Genomic DNA, 20829 nt, shown 5'->3' with positions numbered 1-20829 from the left:
TTTGGGAGGAGAGTAAAAAAAAGTAATTTCCTCTTTCTTTGAAACGTTTTAGGTATGTTTCTTACTCTCATTTTTCTATTTTCTTTCGTGTTAAAACCAGTCTTTTTAAAGTGTGAAGGCCAATAAATCTAATGATTATACATATCCAGCATCAGTTATCAATAATTGAAATCTACATTTTTTTAACTTACTCCTTTTCAATGTGAGATGTTTACAAGATAGCAACTTCTAAAGTCAGATTAACTCTCTTCACCTTTTCTAGAATTGCCTCCTAATCTGTGCAAAGTCTTAGTCACTAGATTTGAAATTTTTTCTTCTTTAATATCCTTTCCTTCTAGCAATATAATCAGAACATAGCCTTTAAGATCTTTTAAGTGTTCATTTCAGAACACTTGGGACTGCTGATTTGATAATAAATGAAAATTCATCCTCCTAAGACTTTTGACCTAGTTAGTTAAACCAGGTGCTGAATAACAAGTGAATTTGTTATGGACTTTCTATTTTTCTTCATAATCAACTTTGGTGTTCATTAGCACTGCTTGGAAGACATGAATAATATTGTATTAATAGATAATGCATAACAGTGTATTAACTGGTTATAAAATAGGTCGGTTGAAGCACATTTAGAATGGTTTGGCAGCAGCATTCAAATGATTTTGAAAGTTTGGTCTTTACCCCTGATGTATACTAAATTCCTTAAAATTTTTTAAAAAAATATAACAAAGTACTTCAAATATTTTTTTAATGAAAGTCATCCATTAGTCAAAATAGAGATAAAATTATTTTAATAAAACTTTAGGCACCATGAAAGCAAATGAATTAATTTTTTTGCTACATTCCATATTTTGGGCATTTCCAGTAAGAGCTAGGAATAGAAGTTAAGAGACCCTTTCCCCACATAATGAAATAATTAGTACTTCTGGAATAATTATGTAATAATACTACTGCTGGTGAAAAAGATCTGCCAAGTCTTTCTTCTTTTTTTTTTTTTTCTGAAGCTTCAGAATGAATGGTTTGCCTCAAACAAACAAATAAACAAAAAAGCTTTTCATTCCACAGGCTATAAGAAACAGCTGTGACTAATATATCTTCTGCAGCTCCCAGCAGCTTCATGTAGCATTGCAGGGAAAAACAAAAAAAAAAAAAATCCTATGCCTGAGGTCATGTTGAAAACAAGGTCCTTTTGGGGAGAGCAAATGAGTTTGGTAATAATTGAGGAAAGCTATGTCTTACTGGAGTGGAAGAAGCAACAATGTCAGTACAAAGATGAGAGAAAGAATATTACAAGTTTTACCCTGTCTGTCTGAGTTCTAATTCTGAGTTTACATCTCTTTATCTTTTTCTCTCTCATGTGTATGGTGGGGGGGCATGTATGATGGACTGTTTTCATCTTTTTAAGTTCAGTATGTTTTTATTTTGTTGTAATGTATTTTTGGCCAGCTATCAGCTTGATGCACCAACTGGTAAAGGCCAACTGTGAACTTGCTTGCCAACATAGCTTATGTATTTCTGTCAATTTTTGTCTGCTGAAAACACTCCTTTCTGCCTCAGCCAGCAACAGCGAGAACAGAAGCCAAGAATTCCTGATCAGATCTTTCTTTCCAAATTGTTTCATGTTGCACATTTAGAACCTAGAAGAGAGGCAGATTATGTATCTCCCCTTATAAAAGACATTGAGATTCATTTGAATTATTTTACTTTCATTTCTGATTATTTGAAGGCTTATAAACAGAAGACAAATTTCATTGTTATGAGCATGATGGCAAACAAATCACAATTTGAACATACTGAAATACATCTTATTCTTTAGCTAACAGATTAGATTCAAAACTTTGAAATGTCAGCTTTGCAAAGTTAGTAAATATTCTCATCTAATTAGCACAGAGTAGACTGAAGTATGACCTATCTAAATGTAAAAACTCAGTGTAAGATGAAATTCTGAAATTGAATGAAGCATTGTTTGAAAATATACAGTCATACAAAAAGATACAGAAGCATTTGCACACATTTCTGTGAATCAGGAGTTCTGTATCTAGTTTCTTCAAGAAGCCATTTTGTGTCATAATACAACACCTGTTATAGATATATTTCTTCTTAGGAAAACTGTCTTGTAAGTGTGAGATGAAGAATAAATAGATACTATTTAGTACTGGTGACAAGAAAGTTTATGAATTTTCTCTCTACTCTGGAAAAGGGGATTTTTTAAATTGTGTTGTTTGTTTTCTGACTACAGCACCTATGTGACCTTCAATCCAATTTTCTTAGTTAACAGGAATATCACTGTTTTTGTTTTTTTTTTTTATATGACTTTGAAATTCAAATCTAAAAAAAACCAAGCTAGATTTATTCATAGATAACTTGTTAATGAAAAAATATAACAAACATTTTTCTATTTGTATGCTTACAGCTGTTGCATGTCATTAATTTAAAATTCTGCCCTCGTCTGTTTCACAGAACCTACACACCTCTACAGTGAGTCAAGAAATCAGCATTATATTTACAACTTTAATCTTCACAAATAATGACATAACTGCACAAATTATAACCTACCTTACTTTCCTATGGTTTTTTTGCTCAGAGGTAACTTATTTTAAAAGAAATTAATAGTTAAAATTAAATTGTACATTAGTCTTTTGAGCTGAATATGTTAGAATATAGAAAAAATCCCTTCATGTTCCAGATCCACCCAACACTATAATGACTCTATAATTGTTAAAACCTAATTTCTCTCTTTTCCGTGTTGTATAATTTCCTTAAAATAATCATGCATTTAAATCTCTATGTATTTTTAGCTGTGTTGTGCTTTATGTCAGGTTTCACTGGTTGCAAGAAAACTTGCTTTATGTGTTGGCAGTAAGACAAGCATCTCTGAAATATAGTTGCTCAGTGACAGCACAGCTTTCCATTTTTTTTTCCTGCTGCAACGCTACAGTTGTTGATCAATTTGTAAAGGTATGAGATGTGCATATTGATACATATCACTTTATAATGCAATAATTCAGATAACATCACTTTGAGACATAATTTTTATAGTGAGAAAATAAAGTATTAGCAATGAAAACACGTACATTATTATGATACACAATACTGTAACCAGGGAAGAAGAAAATAAAAGAAAAACAACTACCAATACAATAATGTTATGCTACTTAACACTTTCTGGAAGTCCCCTAAGTATGAATTGTATGTGGTTTCAAAGCCATTACAATATAATCCCTTGATTATTTGAATTTTTGAGAGAGGAACTCCCTTAATTGTATGTTACAATGGTTTTTCTGAAAAGCAAGGAACTGGGTTTTCTCTTTTCTGTTTAAATGTCATTAAATTTTATATAAGTCAAAAATGTAAGTTTTAATGGGATATCAGACATTCCTAATTTTGAAGGATGGTGTCCTCAACTGTCTCCATATTTCTATTTTTTTAATGATTTGATATGCATAAAAATTCTCATGCAACTCAAGTTGGTTTGTCAGAAGATAATACACTTTATGGGCTTTAATTTTCTGTTATGGAATTCTGAATATTATTTTTATTTTAGCATTAAATAAATGGTCAAAAAGTTTACTAGCCATGTGTCACTTGATAGATATCTTTGGTTCCAGGACTGTGAGAAAATATAGATGGGCAATGAAGAAAAACTGGATTGAAATTGGAAAACAAAAATTGTCAGTTGACGAATCTTAGAGTGAGGCATAATTTTATTAGGATTTGTTAGAGGTATTGAAAGATATGAGGAGAAACAGAGGATTTTTGGAGACAAGTAAAGTAGGAGACATTGAATGAGAATAAGGGTATGTTGAAAAATATATGCATCATGTATTTTTTCTAACTTTTAAAACTCTCAATTTAAAGCTTTTATCTTTGTTCTCTAGTTCAATTATTTGGGTATAATATACATATAAATACTACTGAAATCATTCTATGATCATTTTCAAATCCAAGCTGTTTAAACACCTGAATCAGTGTTGATAATTAGGAATTCACATGCCTGTTGTATTTAATAGTTTTGGTAGGACTTAAATCTAAAATTCTTATCTACTCTGTTGCAAAACTGATAAATATGAGATCGTTTTGAGTAAAATTTAAGAAAGATTCTTTTCTCAAACTTCCAAAAATGGGTAGGTAAAAGAGGTTACTTCCAAGTTAGTTTTATCTTACAGAAAAAAAGGAAGTATCTTACACACTTATGATACCTAGGTTTGCAATTTATGTGTTTTAGAGAAATCTACATTTGCACTAGTTTTTCTTTTGGTCTTTCTATGAAAGTGGACTTATGGTTTTCACCTTCCTGTTGATTTGGTGTTTTTGGTGGTTTGTTTTTGTTATTGTTATTGCTGTTGGGTTGATGGTTTTTTTTTTTTTTAGAATATGTCATCTTTCCATATAAAGGAGATTTTTTGTGTCTCTAAGGTTTTTAAAGTAAATTCATTATTAAAATTATTTTATACAGAAAAGTCACAAAAGTGTTAATTTTAGGAAGTAAAACTGTGGACATAATTGAAATTTATTGTGTTAGAAAACCTGTTTTGTGGTTGTAGATCTGACATGAGACTACTGCTTTCTTCAGATTAATTAATTTAACATGACAAGTCGTGTTCACAAAACAATTGTTTTCTCTGGTATTAATTATGCTTCATTATCTTTTAACTAAATCAACATTTTTCCTTTTTTCTATCTGAATTAGATGTGGAAAGAACACAAACATTTTTGTGTTCATTTGTATTTGCTAGTTGAAATACTGGCCAAAACCAAGAATCCTCAGTTTGAACTGAGTCCTCAGCTTTCTAAGGCAGAGAGGAAATACTCTGGGGCAAAGAGGTAGGATCAGGTGGCTCCCAGAAAGCAACTCATGTTTTTTATACATTACTCTGTGCATGCAAACAAGGAAAAGTCTGTTATGGCCTGTTCAGGTTTGTATGTGAGCAGAGTGGATCAGCACAGGCACAGGCAAAGAAAGGCCAAGTGTCTCTTTTAAATGCTGCCCAGCAAGAGCTCTCTTTGAGTTCTGTTTCAGTACAACGATGAACCACAGTAGTTCAGTGTCAGCCTCTAGATCAAAATGGATTAAAAGCACTCATGGGCTCTTTGTTAATTGGTTGTAGTTACTACCTTCCAACTGACACATAGTAACTATGTGTATGCTTCTGATTACTTTCATGAAAGCATCAAGCAAGTTAGCTCAAACCCCCTTATATCACTGTTCAGAGTGTATCTATTATATTCAACACAACTTAAATTTAAAGAAAAGATGAGGTAGTAGTAGAAGATGACTGATCCAGTACTTTGATTTTGAAGCAAATTGTTATAAAACTAGCCCAGAAAGTATAAAATATGGATTCATTTCCTTTTTCATCTGAGATGGCTTATATCATGCTTCTCACGAGTGTGTCTTGATCCCAGTGTATTAAGCAATGCTAAATGAAGCTGTTTTCTATCCCTTCTGTTTAAACTGTTCTACTGGACAGTCAGGACTACAGGTTTCCTGGGACTTAGTGTGTGCTCGTGGAAGCTGAGCTTCATAGTACATTTGAGACTCTCCTGATAGAGTTTTGTCCTCTTCCCAGTTTATGTGTTTTATCCAATAGCAATTTAATGCAAACACACAACTGAGACTCTGTAATTTAGCGTAATCAACTGAGATTTTTACAGTCAAGTTTTATACCTCCATGATAAACCAAACTACAGTCTAGTGCTTCCCCTGGGCCCAATTAATCTCGGCTTCCTTTTGAGCAAGTGAACAGCTCCAACAAGAGAGGTGCGTATAGGTTGTTTGTAATGGCCTTCTCATGGGAAGTAGGAGATGCAGGTTCAAATCTCTTGGGCGTGGAAGAAAATTAAACCTAAAAATCTGCTACATCCTACACACACTTGAACAGCCAAATAACTATAGAAAGGTCAAAACCATCACTAGCAGTTTCCTTCTTAAAGAAATTGTCTGGCTTCATGATCCTGCTAATGATCACATGCGAGTTTAGAACTAATATAATTAGCCAAGCTGGAGTTACTGCAGTTAGAAGCAAGGTGGAGGCATAATTCTAGGTGCTTGGCAAACCTTAATATTTTGCTTAGAAAGGTTTTTCAGTATTCTTATTTTATTTTAAAAATTACATGCAGGCCCTATTCTTGACTAATCTGTATGTTTAAAATTATTGCTAATAAAAAGAAATTATTAAATGATGAAATGAAATTATAATAAACCAACTGCACTGATTTTAAATCAATGCACTTTATCAATACACTTAAATCTTCAGAAAGCCTAGATATCTATGTCTGTGATAATGTTCCTTAACTTATACACTATAATGCATATGGATGTGAAGGTTCTAAGAAAACTACGCAGTAGGACTTCTATAGTGCAAGGGAAAAAAAAAGGAAAAAAAATAGTTCATCTCCTCACTCCTAAGGGAAAATGCTGCAAACCTTAATGTTGAATATTTACATGTAAATCAAAATGCGGAAACTTTTGTCCATCTCAAAAGGTCCATAAGTAGAAATGATTTATTAACACAATACATTTTGCACTATACACTTTGCTAACAGGGAAACACTTCTGCAGCATTACTAACTGGAGGCCTACATCTGAGATAAGATCGATGAGGGAAAATAATTGACAGTGCTCATTTGTTAAGGAGTTTAAAGCAACGTGCATATATAAGTGACAGATACAGAACAGTTAAGACACAAGTTATGAGCAGAAGCAGAGTACATGCAAATGCCATAATTTTCATAGAGAGAATATCAATAAAAATGTTTTAACTCTCATTGCTCTAAAAACAAACAAAAAGTATGCTAAACATTTGAAGAAAACAATTTTTAGATAAATTAACTTTCCAACTAATAGATATTATTACTTTCTAATTTCTATTGCCAACTGTTTAGCAGCATGCTGCTTATTGCTTATCATAAATAACAATGTTTTACTAATAGCTTTTTAATGAGTAATAAATAATTGCTCCATTAATACAAAGTGCACTAATTTGTTCTACTCTTGAACTCATTCCTCTCCTGCTTGCTATGTAGATATTTAAAAAAAAAAAAAAAGGATGTTTTTTATTATTTTTAAAAATTCAAGCAATTCTAAGATAACTATCTAATAGATACTTGCTGACAGGTTGATACTTTAGGGCATGAAGATGATGCAAGTTCTTCTTCCATTTTTATGACCTTCCTTTATGAAACTACTGACTTTTTTTGCATTGAATTTAGATTTTATTTGCTATATTCATTTGGATAGAAATAAAATAAATGGAGGTTGAAATATCTACTTATTAGGTCAATTCTCAATGGATGCCTTGCTTGAATAAAAACTTACTATTCCATGATAATTATTAAGTGTATGGAAAAAAATTGCAGATCAAAATCCATAAAATTCTAAGGTAATTACATAGTACTTAAGGTATCTGTGCAAAGAAATTCAAGCTAAAATTACTACTATCACAATGAACCCCACATAAAATATGCTGAGTTTATTTTTTCTTTCACCTCCCTGTTGCATTCCCCCCGGTTTTCAATCAGTCCTCACTTAGGAATAGAGTCCATTAATTTTGCATTTTATGCATAATTCCACTTATTCTTCCTCCACTACATGAACACATTCAGAAAGTTTCATATCCTTTAACTGCAGCTGAGATACTGTCGGAAAAAAAGCTGAGAATAAATGGAATAAATACTTCAGGATTTCAGTTTGTGAATGGGATTTTCTTCCCAAAGCAGAGGAGAATCTGAGTGCATATTTTACATGAGAATAAACTTGAAATTTCAGTAGTCTTAACTGGTACACACTTTTTGATTGAGTTCTATGTAAAGATAAGAATTTTTCTTATGGGAATGTGTTATAAGGTACACTTAAGGGGTAGGTATAGAATTCTCTTCAGTTTTAAGCTCTGAAAAAAATCAAACAAGAGGCACATTTTTGCTGCAGTTATAGCATTGTCTTGCTAAATCGGTAGCTGTCCTCAGTGGTACGGGATAATAATATGCAAAATTTTCCGTGTATTCTTGTTTTCTGATGAGATACTGTTCTCCTATGGGACTTCCTTTTTGAGTATTTATATACCTATAAAACTCTTCTGTCTCTAGATAAATTCTCCTTGTGACACCAAATGCCAATAAAGTAATGGATATATGTCTATGACGAGAATTCTGGTTTCTTTAGGGAAGTTCTGCTGATTTGTGTGGGTTTTTTTGGTTGTTGTTGTGTAAAATAATACACTATTTTCCTTTTGTCTCTAATAGACTGCCCTTGATATCTCCCTAAATTATATTGTAGAAATCTAACCTGTTTCATCTACTGACTGAAATATTATGTTCTATATTGACAGAAGTCTGTATAAATAAAACTAGTCTCTGAGATGCATAGTCATTGTGACAGATTTACTAGGTGAAGGCCCCAGTTCTGCTGGCTGTTTTGTACTTTGCTTTACCTAAATAAGGCAAGAGTTCAGTGGAGAGCCACAAAGAGAATTAAGAGACTGGAGTATCTCTCTTATGAGGAGAGACTGCAGGAGCTGGGCCTGTTTAGTCTAAATAAGAGACGACTGAGAGGGGTTCTCATTAATGCATGTAAATATCTCAAAGAGGATGGTGCCAGACTCCTTTCAGTAGTGCCCAGTGACAGGATGAGGAGTAATGGCCATTAACTAGAACAAAAGAAGTTCCACCTTAACATGAGGAAGAACTTTACTTTGAGGGTGGCAGAGCACCGGAACAGCCTGCCCAGGGAGGTCATTGAGTATCCCTCTCTGGAGACATTCAGAACGCATCTGGAGGAGTTCCAATGTCATCTGCACTAGGTGACCCTGCCTCGGCACTGGAGTTGGACTAGACAATCTCCACAGTTCCCTTTCAACCCAAACAATTCAGTGATTCTGTGAAATTAATATGGACATGGTAGCACAAAAATTGGCTCAAAACTGGCCCAGCATCTTTAGAATTTCCTTGTAAATATTTAACGTAATCATAGTTATGACATATTCAAACTTGTTGTGGATAAACAAATACAGTATGATATAAATATCCATAGTACTGCATCAGTATAAAAATTCAGGATTAACAAAACCTATTTAGAACTATTATTTATTACTGAGTCATGGGTAATCACACAGCTGCTCCCTCACTCCCCCTCTGGTGGGGTGGGGGAAAGAATCAGTAGAGTGAGAAAACATGTGGGATGAGATGAAGACTGTTCAATAGGTAAAGCAAAAACCACACATATGAGCAAAGTAAAACAAGGAATTCAGTCACCGCTTCCCGTGGACAGACGGGTGTTCAACCACCCACGGGAAAGCAAAGCACATATTTCATGTGAATCACTCTCTCTTTTGTACACTTTTGCTGTCAATATTGTTGCTGTTCCTTTTCTTATCTCATTGTTTTCAATAAATTTATCTTACCTCAACCCGTGATCTTTGCCTTTTGTGTCTCCAATTCTCCTCTCAATCCATCTACAGGGAGGGGCAGAAGAGGAGGATTCAGAGCAAACGAAGGAAGCATGGTTTGGAGAGTCTCAGTTGGAGACTTGACTTGGGGAGTACCATTCCTAAACCACAAGTGTGTTGCTACATTCCTTTTGTGTTTCACTAACTCTACCCTATATTTTTAAATGGGCTTTCATGCATCCAGTTTTCGTGGTTTGAAAATATCAGGGATGGAAATACTGACAAAAAATGTATTATATATACCTATAGATGTTATTTGAAAACCTGTTGCTACGTGAAGTGATATCCACTGGAATAAGGAGATCTGCAAATGCCATAGATTTGAACCATGATTTCTTACATTTTACATGAGTAGCCTAACCATCATTGGCTATTTGTGTTTAAGTACATCCTGTCATACTCTTTCAGTGGAAACTGTGTTCGGTATATAAAATAAAGTGATGCAGCCCAAGAAAATATAGCAGCACTTAATACCCTAAAAATTGTTAGTGACCAGAAGCCTATTTTCTACATGTTTTCTTATCATGATTCATATCATTCTTCTAATAGACACTTTGCTATATTGTTACTTTAGAACATGCAATTCAAATTCTCTATGTACACAGCATTTCTTTGTGATTGCATAGGTACTGTCACAGATGGGCAAAATGCCAGACTGCAGCATGGGGAATAATAGAACAGAAAAAGCAATCTGAGGCCAAATATTCAGAAATATAAAGTTACAGATATTTACTGAATTGACACACTCTTTTTAGTGTCTCCAATGATGAAATACATAGTATGTGCATGGGAATAGAATATAAGTGAATCTCTCAACATTTACCCTGGTATCAAGAAGTGGGGTTTTATTTATTTAAATTTTCATACAATCTCTTTTTCAATTATTTAATCTGATCACTAGTGTCAATCAGTAAAATAGGAGAAATTGGAGCATTATTATGTCATTATCAGATTAACTTAGGTATTTAATGATAAATATTCAATTATATTACATTTTTCCTTTTACCCCTTCCCACCTAAACTCGTCTCTAAGAGTAGATAAAGTGCATTAGCATCTCACTTCTGAGAGTACTCTGTAAATATAATTTCCCTTAATATAGAGAGAAATTAGGTCACCAAAATGCTTCACTGGGTATTTGATTGAGATTATTTGATTTTGGATAGTTCCTTTTAATATAAAATATCATTTGTTATATTAAAATTTTATTATTAATAAAATGTAGCACAAAACCAGGATAGTGAATGCAATTCCTGAATCTTCTGTCTGAAAGTGTATGGTCTCAACACCTGGCATGTAGAAATCAGAACATCTTTTCCAAAGTCTTTTCCATTACTTTTTCAGTCATTCCAAAAAAGAACATCTTAGGTCTTTAACACAGATATCATACAATTTACATACGCTATCATGCTTACTCAAAAATAACCCCATTAAAATTCCAGACATGTAAGATTCATTTCAAACCTGCCTAATTATAATATTCTCTTTAAAATAATTAATACGCTCCTGAAAGGCTAAACCATTGATCTGTATTACTTCTATATTAAGCCTTGAACTAATGCCCTTCCCAAGACAAAGACCTAGCAATAATAAAAGGCCAAAATTAAATGCTGATTAAAGAGGTTTCTGGTTCTGTACGTTATTTTATTAGCAGAAGGTGTTTGTATTAATAATATTCTACTGTTATTGTCTTTCTTGCCCATTACCTGCTTTATGTCTGTATCAAACTAATGATTTGTCTGTTTTATATGATGCACAGAAGCTAGAAAGCATGTCTTAATGTGGATATCCCTCATTTTATTTCTCCTCCTCCTCTTTCTGCCCTAACAAAATCCCACTAACCTGAAAGAGAATTTCCAAAATGTAAAGTGTCAGTAGAAAATTTCAGACTAAACAATTATTGTTTTGGAACTGAAAATTATACAGCTAGTGTTAGGCAATTTTAATTAAAGACAGAGCTTTCCCTTCAGCATTTGTGTATTGTGGGCTGAGCCACCATCTGTGGAAGGCTACATTTCAACTCATTGCACATATATTAAATCAAGTAATAATGATTGAAACAGCTGTAATATTGGGAGTGGGGGTGGATGCTTACTTTTCCAAAAGTAGTTGTACATAGAAGTGTTAAAAAAAAAAAAAAAAGAGCATGTTCAACCCTTCTCAGCTCTGCTCATTGTTTTTGTTATATCTGAACATTAGAGAATGCTGATTTGTGCAGGCTTAACACACTTCTAACAGTATATTTATAAATGTCTTTTTCTAAACCTCAATATCAATTTCAGTGAAACACTATTGTGGTTTTTAAGTCTTAACCCTGGGAGTCTGGTATGTTATGCCTATCTTTGTTTTTCTGTAGATTGGCTTCCTGGCTTGTGCTCACTCTTTTGAAAAAAAAATTTAGAAACTTCATCTATATTCCTAAATCCAAGGATAAGCAACTCCATGTAGAATTTCCAAAAAGACAGATTTAGATTGTCTCTAATCGACCTGAAAAATATTCTACAACGTTTCCATTTGAAAAGGAGTATTTTTTCCAGGATATCACAGGACACTCCAATTTATTAAGGAAGGTAAAAAACGGGTTTTTTTCCTTTCTTGATAAGCAGTTTATTGGCCAGTCCATTTTTTTTCTGATTATCAGTATACCTGAAGCAGATGGGGTTTTTCTGACTTAAAATTATTTTAAACCAAAATGTTTTTATGCTATGAAATACACACTTTTCTTAAATACAATATAGTAGTGTTACAAACAATAATTTCTATCAGTAAGAGCAGCCAGTATAATAGGACTCCACTAGAAAAAAAGCAACAATTATGGAATTTGTCTTTAAAATCCAAATAATAATTCTGCAGATTGAAAATGAACACTACCACCCTCTGTGCACACATTAGCTAGAGAACCCAAAATCCAGAGAACATAGTGTATCTTTAGCATACACAATTAGAAATGCACAGTAGAGGAAAAGTATAGAATGAAAGCAATTCAGGTCAGTCAGAGAGTGAATATAAAGAAAATGTGGGAAAATATTAAACTAAGATTTTTTTATAGAAAATTCCACTGAAACCAAGCAAAATTTAGCCTTTGTCTTTCATCCTGAACCTACTAGGCTGGTTCTTGTCTGACAATGTGAATACCATCACATAGGTTTGCCTTACAAAATTCTGCCAAAGATTCCATGTAAATGTGCAAGAGAATTTCAACAGAAAAACTCAGATTCTTTTCACTTAGTTACAGGTGGTAGTATTCTTTCCAGAGCCAAAGAATTGCCAGTATTTAAAATGATATAATAGCAGATGAAACAAACTTCTTCACCTTTACTAAATTCTTTTTTTTTAAAATTACTTCACTCTTTATTGTTCTTTGTGTTAGGATGGTAGGAAAACACCCTGAGTGTTTTTGAAATTAATGCAAATTGCAGTCTGTGAAGAAGAACTGTCATGCTGGTGATATCTGGGTAATTAGTGAATGACAGTCTTAAATGCACTGAGTCTAATTATATTTTTCTGTTTGGAAGTGAACAAAAGAAATTCATATTTTTCGTTCTGTAACAAAGTATTAACAAGCCTCTGAAAATTTTAGGAGCTGAAACTTCAACTGACATATTTAATATCTGTATTCTTCTTCGAACATTTGTAGCTCTACTATTTAGAAGAAAAATAAAAGTTACAGATAATCACTATCTTAGACACCTTCATGGTCACAAAAAAAGTTTGTTCTCTGATATCCCAGAATATATATGCTACAATATACAATAATATATGCTACAAATATTTAATAAGAGGTATCTTTGGAAATTCCTCTCCTTACATTTCAATACACAATTTGCCAGTAGTTTTGCAGAAGGAAGAAGTCAGAATATCTTGCTTAAGAGCAAACATATGAGCAAAAGAATAGAACATCCCATGTAGGAATATTTGCATGTGTAGAACATCATTAAAGTCAAAGCTAAAGGAAAGTTAGAACTGTAATTCAAAATTTCTATAGATCTGAATGGGAAAAACACATATATATAATATCAATATTTTATCAAAAATTTTAAAACATTTGTTTCATGATATTTTTTATGCACTGGTTTGACTTTACTGTAAAAGTTATAATATGTAAAATTTAATTTAGAAACAAAACTTGTGAAAGGAAATATTTAAAGAATTGATTCTGAGAGGAAAACACATTATACTCATGGAGCATTTTTTCCTCAGAAAGATTTTCATGTTATTCCTACTAAAATTTTAAAATTTTTAAAATAAAAACTTGATAGAGCAAAATTAGCATTCATTAAACATTTTATGGAAAAAAATATTTCTTCCCTGCCATGATAGAATTGTTAAAAAAACCCTTGAGAACCTTCAAGACAGTTTTCCATATAATTCACCTAGAAAAAAGTGTGCTAAACTGAATTCCTGTCACATGTGAAAATAGAATTTCACAAGGGGGACATAAACACACGTAGGACATGTCATTTTTACAAGAATTAGCTGAAATACTCTGCCATTATGAGAACAAAACTTGCACAGAACCATACCTCCTTCAGATGGTCTAATTTTGTAAAATTTCAGAAAATATGCAGATAGCAGCAAGACAATAGTGTAACTTATAGCAGCATAAAATCTAGGGCAAATATGCCTTCTCTGAGCTCTGATCTGCATAATCAAACTAAAGGTGGTATTTATGATTAGCTCTGGAGTAATGCTACACAGAAATCTGTGTAGTCACAGCCAGTGTTCTCTTCTGTCAGGGGCACAGGTAGCATTGTCTTATATGCTCCCAGCTGCAGACCGGGACCCAGGAAGAAGTAGGTGAACAGACAGAGTAAATGACTGTCTCTGTGGATGGTACTACACTCAGCGTTTTAGATTCTGTGATCTGGGACACACTTTCAGGAGCCTGGGCATATTGACATCAAAGGGGGCACATCTGATCAAGAGGGGTAAGAGCATTTTGAGTAGCAAGCTGGCTGGATTTATTAGCAGGGCTTTCAGCTAGTTTTGGTGAGGGAAAAGGATGTTGTTCTGAGTGTCAGAGAGGAACCAGGAAGCAACAACACCCTAGGGATCAACAGGGAAATACATGTAAATTTTCCCAAAGGAATTAAGAGAGGGCTGCTCCCACAAGATGAAGAGGTTGATAGCCCAGCTGAAGTGCCTCTACACCAATGCAAGCAGTGGATAGACTCCCTGCCCATGGCAGGGGGGGTGGAACTATATGATCTTTAAGATCTCTTCCAACCCAAGCCGTGATTCTAGTCACATCATTATAAATCTGTCTATTTACATTACTATTTCTGCAGAATTTCCTTCTGCTGTACCTTTTGCAATCGAACATGCCTGTCAAGTATTGGCCTTTTAAGCCACCAGCGCGCTCGTGACAAATGTGGGTAGAGCCCTTCCCAAATCTTCATTTGTGAAACCTGGCCATGACGATTGACACCACTATTTCTGCAGAATTTGTCCTCTGCAGTGTCATAAATATTGGGAGATCCTCAACCCAATATAGTTTTGCATTTGGAAAGTTGTAGTGCATTAATAACTGAATTCCGTTTAGTGGTGACACTGCTGTCATTACATAGGAAAATTGTGACTCATGGTTGTTCATGACTGGGCATCTATTCTTGCAGCACACATTCCCTGGTGCAGTAGCTCATCTCCCCTCTCTGTGTGTTGTCAGTTTATTACGTCTTCAGCCTGATGAAGGCTACACAAGACATGAGTAGATGTCCTTTGAGCACCTGGTAGCAGTGCTATCTAGCAATGACTCTGTTAATACAACAGATTTTCTATTACTTTGTTTTTGTTTTTAGCACATGTAACTATATTAATAAAATGACAGCAATAACAGAGAAAGAAGAATCATTTTATATGGGTAAAAGTGCAGCTTATTCATAAATGAAAAGCATCATATTGAAAGCACAGGTGGATAAAGGCAGTGCTTATTGCTTTCTTTATTCTAGTTTAAATAATTTATCAGCTCTGTATCTTATTTATTGATTTTTCCAAGCATGCAGAAGGATAAGGAGTTTAAAATATTTGATGCACTTCTCTCAATTTTATCAAATTCATGATATGTAATTGATTCATTATTTCAAATATGTAATTGATTCACTATTTCAAATACTAGAAGCAAATGATATTTGATCCCTCTCCCTGCTGAAAAGACTATATAGAGTCTAAACGAGAGTCTTTACTAGAGTCAATAATCTTCTTTAGGAAACGTGGCATTTTTCAGAAGATAATTAATTTTTCAGATAAGACATGAAATTTGTACCATCTTTTATCGTAGGTTGAATCTTCAGGAACATCATGAACACGTTCTGCCACAGTAGGCATGATACTGTAATTCCAAGTCACATTTCTTTCTATATTACAAAATAGAAGTATTGTATCTTTTTTCTTAAAACAATAATGTGGAACAAAGTGTTAAAAAAATCAACAACAAAACCCCACAAAAACTACTACCACACTTCCTTGTTGCAGTCTGAAATTCAAATACCAGCAGAAAAGGAACTCCTAGGATTAAACAAATGTAAATGTTGGATCTGAGAAATATAAATCCATTTTGCCCTTTATGTCACCCCTGTTACTGGAAATGTTAATAAATTGTGGAAACCCCTGTTTGGAATAACCCTGCCTCCTCATTAGCATGTTAAGTCCCCAAGACCCTTAAACACTATTTGCATGTTCAATAAATGATTTCAGTTTTTGCCCCCATAGCTGGGATTGTGATAGCTTTATTAGACTGTTATGCTTCCTATCTTTTCTTTAGCTTTTCGTAAGAGGGAGTGTATCATACTCTTCCCAAATACAGGACATGCCTAATATGGTGGTGCACAAGAGATTATATGGATCTCACTATTCTCCATTTCCCTCAGTAGTAACTAAAGAAAATTGCAGCCTATTTATCAGGTTACCATTTGCAAGAGTTGGACATTAGCCTAACTATCATCTTCAAAATTACATTTCAGTGTTCATAAGGTCTCTATTTATGTTTAAGCGTCTTGTCCATCTTACTGAAAATAAGCTTTCTGCTAACATAAAACTACATGCCTTTATCTTGGAAACACAGTAGAAATGGAATAGTTCCTATGCAAACAAAGGAAAATATCCAGTTCTAGAGGCAAATGGCAAAAATAACACATGGGTTTGGTGTCTTTACAAGGTCTAAACATTGACTGATATAATAGAAAAATTATAGTTACTGTACTTCACGTTTGTGCAGTAACTTGACTATAAGTATTTTCAGGTGTGAACCAAAACCTTGGATATATTGATTCTACTCTCATTTACAATAGCCGGAGGTATTATCTCAGTGATTTCAACAGAAATGGGATAGGTCTCTCATTATCACTACAGACTAAGAATTTTTCTGTTTGTATCATAGTTTACTAAACTGAAAGAATATTAATACTGTGCATCTTACAGGTATGCTGAGAAGAGTATTGGTTATCTTTTGCAGAAGTGTTCTAGCAGCCTTGAGTGTATTATGCATGTATCATCATAACCATAACAACAGAAACAAATGAAGGTAGGTAGCAATATGACAGTTTTCTCAGTCTGGAGAAAACACAAGGCATATTTCAGAGGATAAAGTCTTGGTAAACAAACAAACAAAAAAATTGTATGTCTGTTTAAAGCTTATTTTAACAGCAGCAGACTCAGTTATCAGCTGAGATACGTTTACACTTGAAAGACCCAAAGAAGAAAAGTGGCTTACTTTTAAGCCACTTTATTGGTCCCCCAATACTGCAAATTGCAGCACTATGCATGGAGTACCAATTTAGCTTCAAAGAAACCAGGTATCACATCAAAAGCAGTGTAGTCATAGTAGCAAAGCACTTGGCACAGGAAAAGCAATCCTGGTAAGTAGCTTATTTCAAGGTAAAGAGAATACAAAGAAGTCTCTGTCTGCTACTGTACTGTCCACTAAGGATGTGCCTCTTGGGTTGGGTCAATACTATACCTGGGATTGTTTTCTGTAGTGCCAGGGTTCTGGTGGGTAGTGGAGACTGCAAACTTTTTGTGACACCTTCTCATTGCCTTCGCATACTGGCGTGCCTTGTATTAGAAGAACTTAGAAATAGAGTACTTGCACCTTTAAGAGTTAATGTTCCACTTCCTGGAACATTTTTGTACAGATAAAAATGTCTTCTGTTAAGATCTATTTCCACTAGTATTTTTTATCTTATAATTTCACTGTTTAAAAACTCCTCACAGCTCTGACTCAGATTTTCCATTGATAAACACTGAATAACCTATGTTGGAAGTAAACGCATAAGATTTTTCTCACTCCTAAATTCTTCTGAAATGAAAGTTTTCAGATAACCTCTCAGGGTAACTTTTGTTTCTTTTACACCTAACAGTGTTAAGCAGGTGGAACATGGACCAGAGACTAAGTACAAGCATGTTTCTTATTGCATTGTCTAAACAATATATAAAACTTACACATTAACATATCATGAAAATAGATATGTCAATTTTTATGTTCTCACTTATGTATATTATGCATCAATTTTCTCCAGTTACATTGAAGCATAAGATTTTAAGGCCCATATACAAGCTTTGGGTGCTGTAGAGTTTTATAGACCATATTGACTCCCCTGAAAAGCTATGCAAAACAGTTCATTCAGGTAGAAATATTTCTGCTACTATTTTATAGACTAGGAGTATTTCTGTATATCTTCCAAATGGTTCTATAAATTCAAATTTCGATTATCTTACAAGAAATAATAAATTTAAACTAATTAAAATATTTCTGAAATATCCTTTTAGCATGTCAAATGTCAATAAAGAAAATAAACTAAATAGGTGTTAACTTCAGTGAGGCTAAACTGAGGCAGTAGTGCATCATCACTAAAGATTCAAATTATGCATCAAATTATTTAAATATACAAATGATGAGTCTAGCTCAATTTTTCTGTTTTATTTAAAACAAACAAACAAACAAACAAAAACATCATAAGCAATACCTTGTACAGAAATTTTTTATAGCACAGTGATATGTATTAATTCTAGCAACTCATGTCCAGGAGCAGCTGAGGGAGCTGAGATTGTTTTAACCTGGAGAAAAGGAGGCTCGAGGGAGCCTCTGTAACTACCTGAAAGGAGGTTGCAGTGAGGTGGGGGTCAGTATCCTTTCCTGCTTAACAAGAAATAGAACAAGATGAAATGGTCTCAAATTGCACCGGGGAGGTATAGACTGAATATTAGGAAAAATTTCTTTACTGAAACATGTTCAGACACGGGAATAGGTTGCACAGGGAAAGGGTAGAATCACCATCCCTGGAAGTGTGCATATGTCACTTGGGGACACGGTTTAGTGATGAATGTGAGGGTGCTAGGTTAACAGTTGGACTCTGATTTTAGTGGTCTTTTCCATAGAATGATTCTTGATTCTATAATTTGTATAACTTGCTATAAAATTAAAGTTGTTTCAATACCTTACTGAGCTGACAATTAGAAACTTTCTTCTAATTCCACCCTAAAAGTGTTCACATACATCTGTATTTGTGCCAGTGCTTTCAACTTTAGTATCATTTCCATATGATGATGCTTCTGGAGAGATGGATAGTACTCCTCTAATCATATAAAAAATGCTTAAAAAAAAATCTTTTTTCATTCTACTCTCTCATTTTCAAGGAGAAAAAACAAAACCTTCTTCCTTCACCTCCTTATACGTCTTTACCATCCTGGCATTGAAAAGACCAATATCAATATCTAATTAGTTCTCTTTTTTGTCCTTGACAATAAATTGGTGTTGCAAGGCTTTTCCTCCTTCCTCAAAGTCTAGCTCCTCAGGATGATATAGAAGACCAAAGTAAGCCCCAGGCAGTCAAAAGAGTTTTCTCTTAGTATGAGCTCTGTGAAGAAACTACACAAAGGTGCCCTCTTACCTGTTCCTTACTGGACAGCTGTTGAAGATTGACCTGCAAACAGACAAATAGATTTACCAATTATAGTACCAATCTTAAATTTAGATGGGTAGGTCCCTGAACTTTGTTTCCTTATTTCTCGTTAAAGTCCTCTTAAACTTTATGGTGGTAGCATTGTTCCATGCAGGTCAGTAAACATGCAATTATTTCCAAGTTAACTAAGACACAAGATATTTACAAGAGGTTCACAGTATGTCATATAGAAAATAACAGAGTAGAATTCACTACTCAAAACCAATGTCATACAGTATTTTTAAATTACTCAAATAATTAAGCATGATATTTTCCATTTTAATTTGGATTTTCTTCTATTTTCTCCCTCCCAGGTGAAAAGAATAAAAGTAAATCAAATAAAAACTACATCTGTCACTTCTCAGAAAGTGAGATTGGAAAGCCAGTAATAAAATATAGACTGAGAACAGAAGAGTAAATTTTTACCTCAAATTTTTACATCCCTTTTATGTATACTTTCTCTAGATATATTGTATACCTAGAAAAAAAAAAAGGTTGGGAGAGAAACCACAGCTGTATCTTTTTCTTAGGGACAATCTTTTTTTTATTACATTTGTATGAAAAGAGAACTAAAATCTTCATGTCACTCAAATAATTTCTCTAGCCAAACTACAAGCTCATAAAAGACAATCCTCCTGACAAAATTTTTAAAGCATCTTTTCATTTTGTTTAATAAAATTTGATTTTTTATGAAGCTTTACACCTACAAAAAGTGCAGGCAGTTTTTATTATTGAATGTCAGTGATTTTGTTAAGTTAATGAATTCTTACATTACTAACCTCTTCATGAGACCTGAATTATTCCTTTATGTCAGCGTTTCTTTTCTGTTTGCTTATATAGTGAATTACCCATAAATAATATTCAAGGAGCTTTTCCTGATAATTAAAAGAAATTCAGACATGACCAATAATTTCTTTGAATAATGATGTGACTCTAAATTTTTTCAGGTGATAAAATTTTGAGAAGCACATGCCTTCTAAGTTTATTTCCTAATTAATAACAGAGAGAGAAATAGTGTGAAGGTCTGTCAGATTTGACATTATCAACTTGCTGACTGCTCTTAAGTGGCATTTACAATGTGCCCCTGGAAACCTTTCATCACATGAGTATATTTTACCCAAAACTTACTGTATTATAAGAACACCGTTTGAAAACTGGATTGCAACTGGCACAAGTACAGTCAGGAAACAAATGATATTTGCTATGTGAGCTGAACTACTTGGATCTTTGCAGCACAGATAAGACTGTGACTTCTGCACCTGATTTGCCCCTCAGCGATTAAATATATAAGAAGAATGAGGAAAGATAGATGTATTATTTTTAACAGGCAAATCACTGGAATAAGCTGTGTTTTGAAAATTATTGTTAATTTTTTTGTATGGCAGGGGTTTCCAGTGGAACTGAGCTGCTAGGTAATACTGAGGACTAGGTGATTAATGATTTTGGGATCATGCCTCAG

Source organism: Corapipo altera, unplaced genomic scaffold (assembly GCF_003945725.1).
Source record: "Corapipo altera isolate COAL_440 unplaced genomic scaffold, ASM394572v1 23b, whole genome shotgun sequence".
In the NCBI taxonomy this organism is placed as follows: domain Eukaryota; kingdom Metazoa; phylum Chordata; class Aves; order Passeriformes; family Pipridae; genus Corapipo; species Corapipo altera.
The sequence above is the reverse complement of the archived record's forward strand: the minus strand, read 5'-3'. Positions refer to the sequence as shown.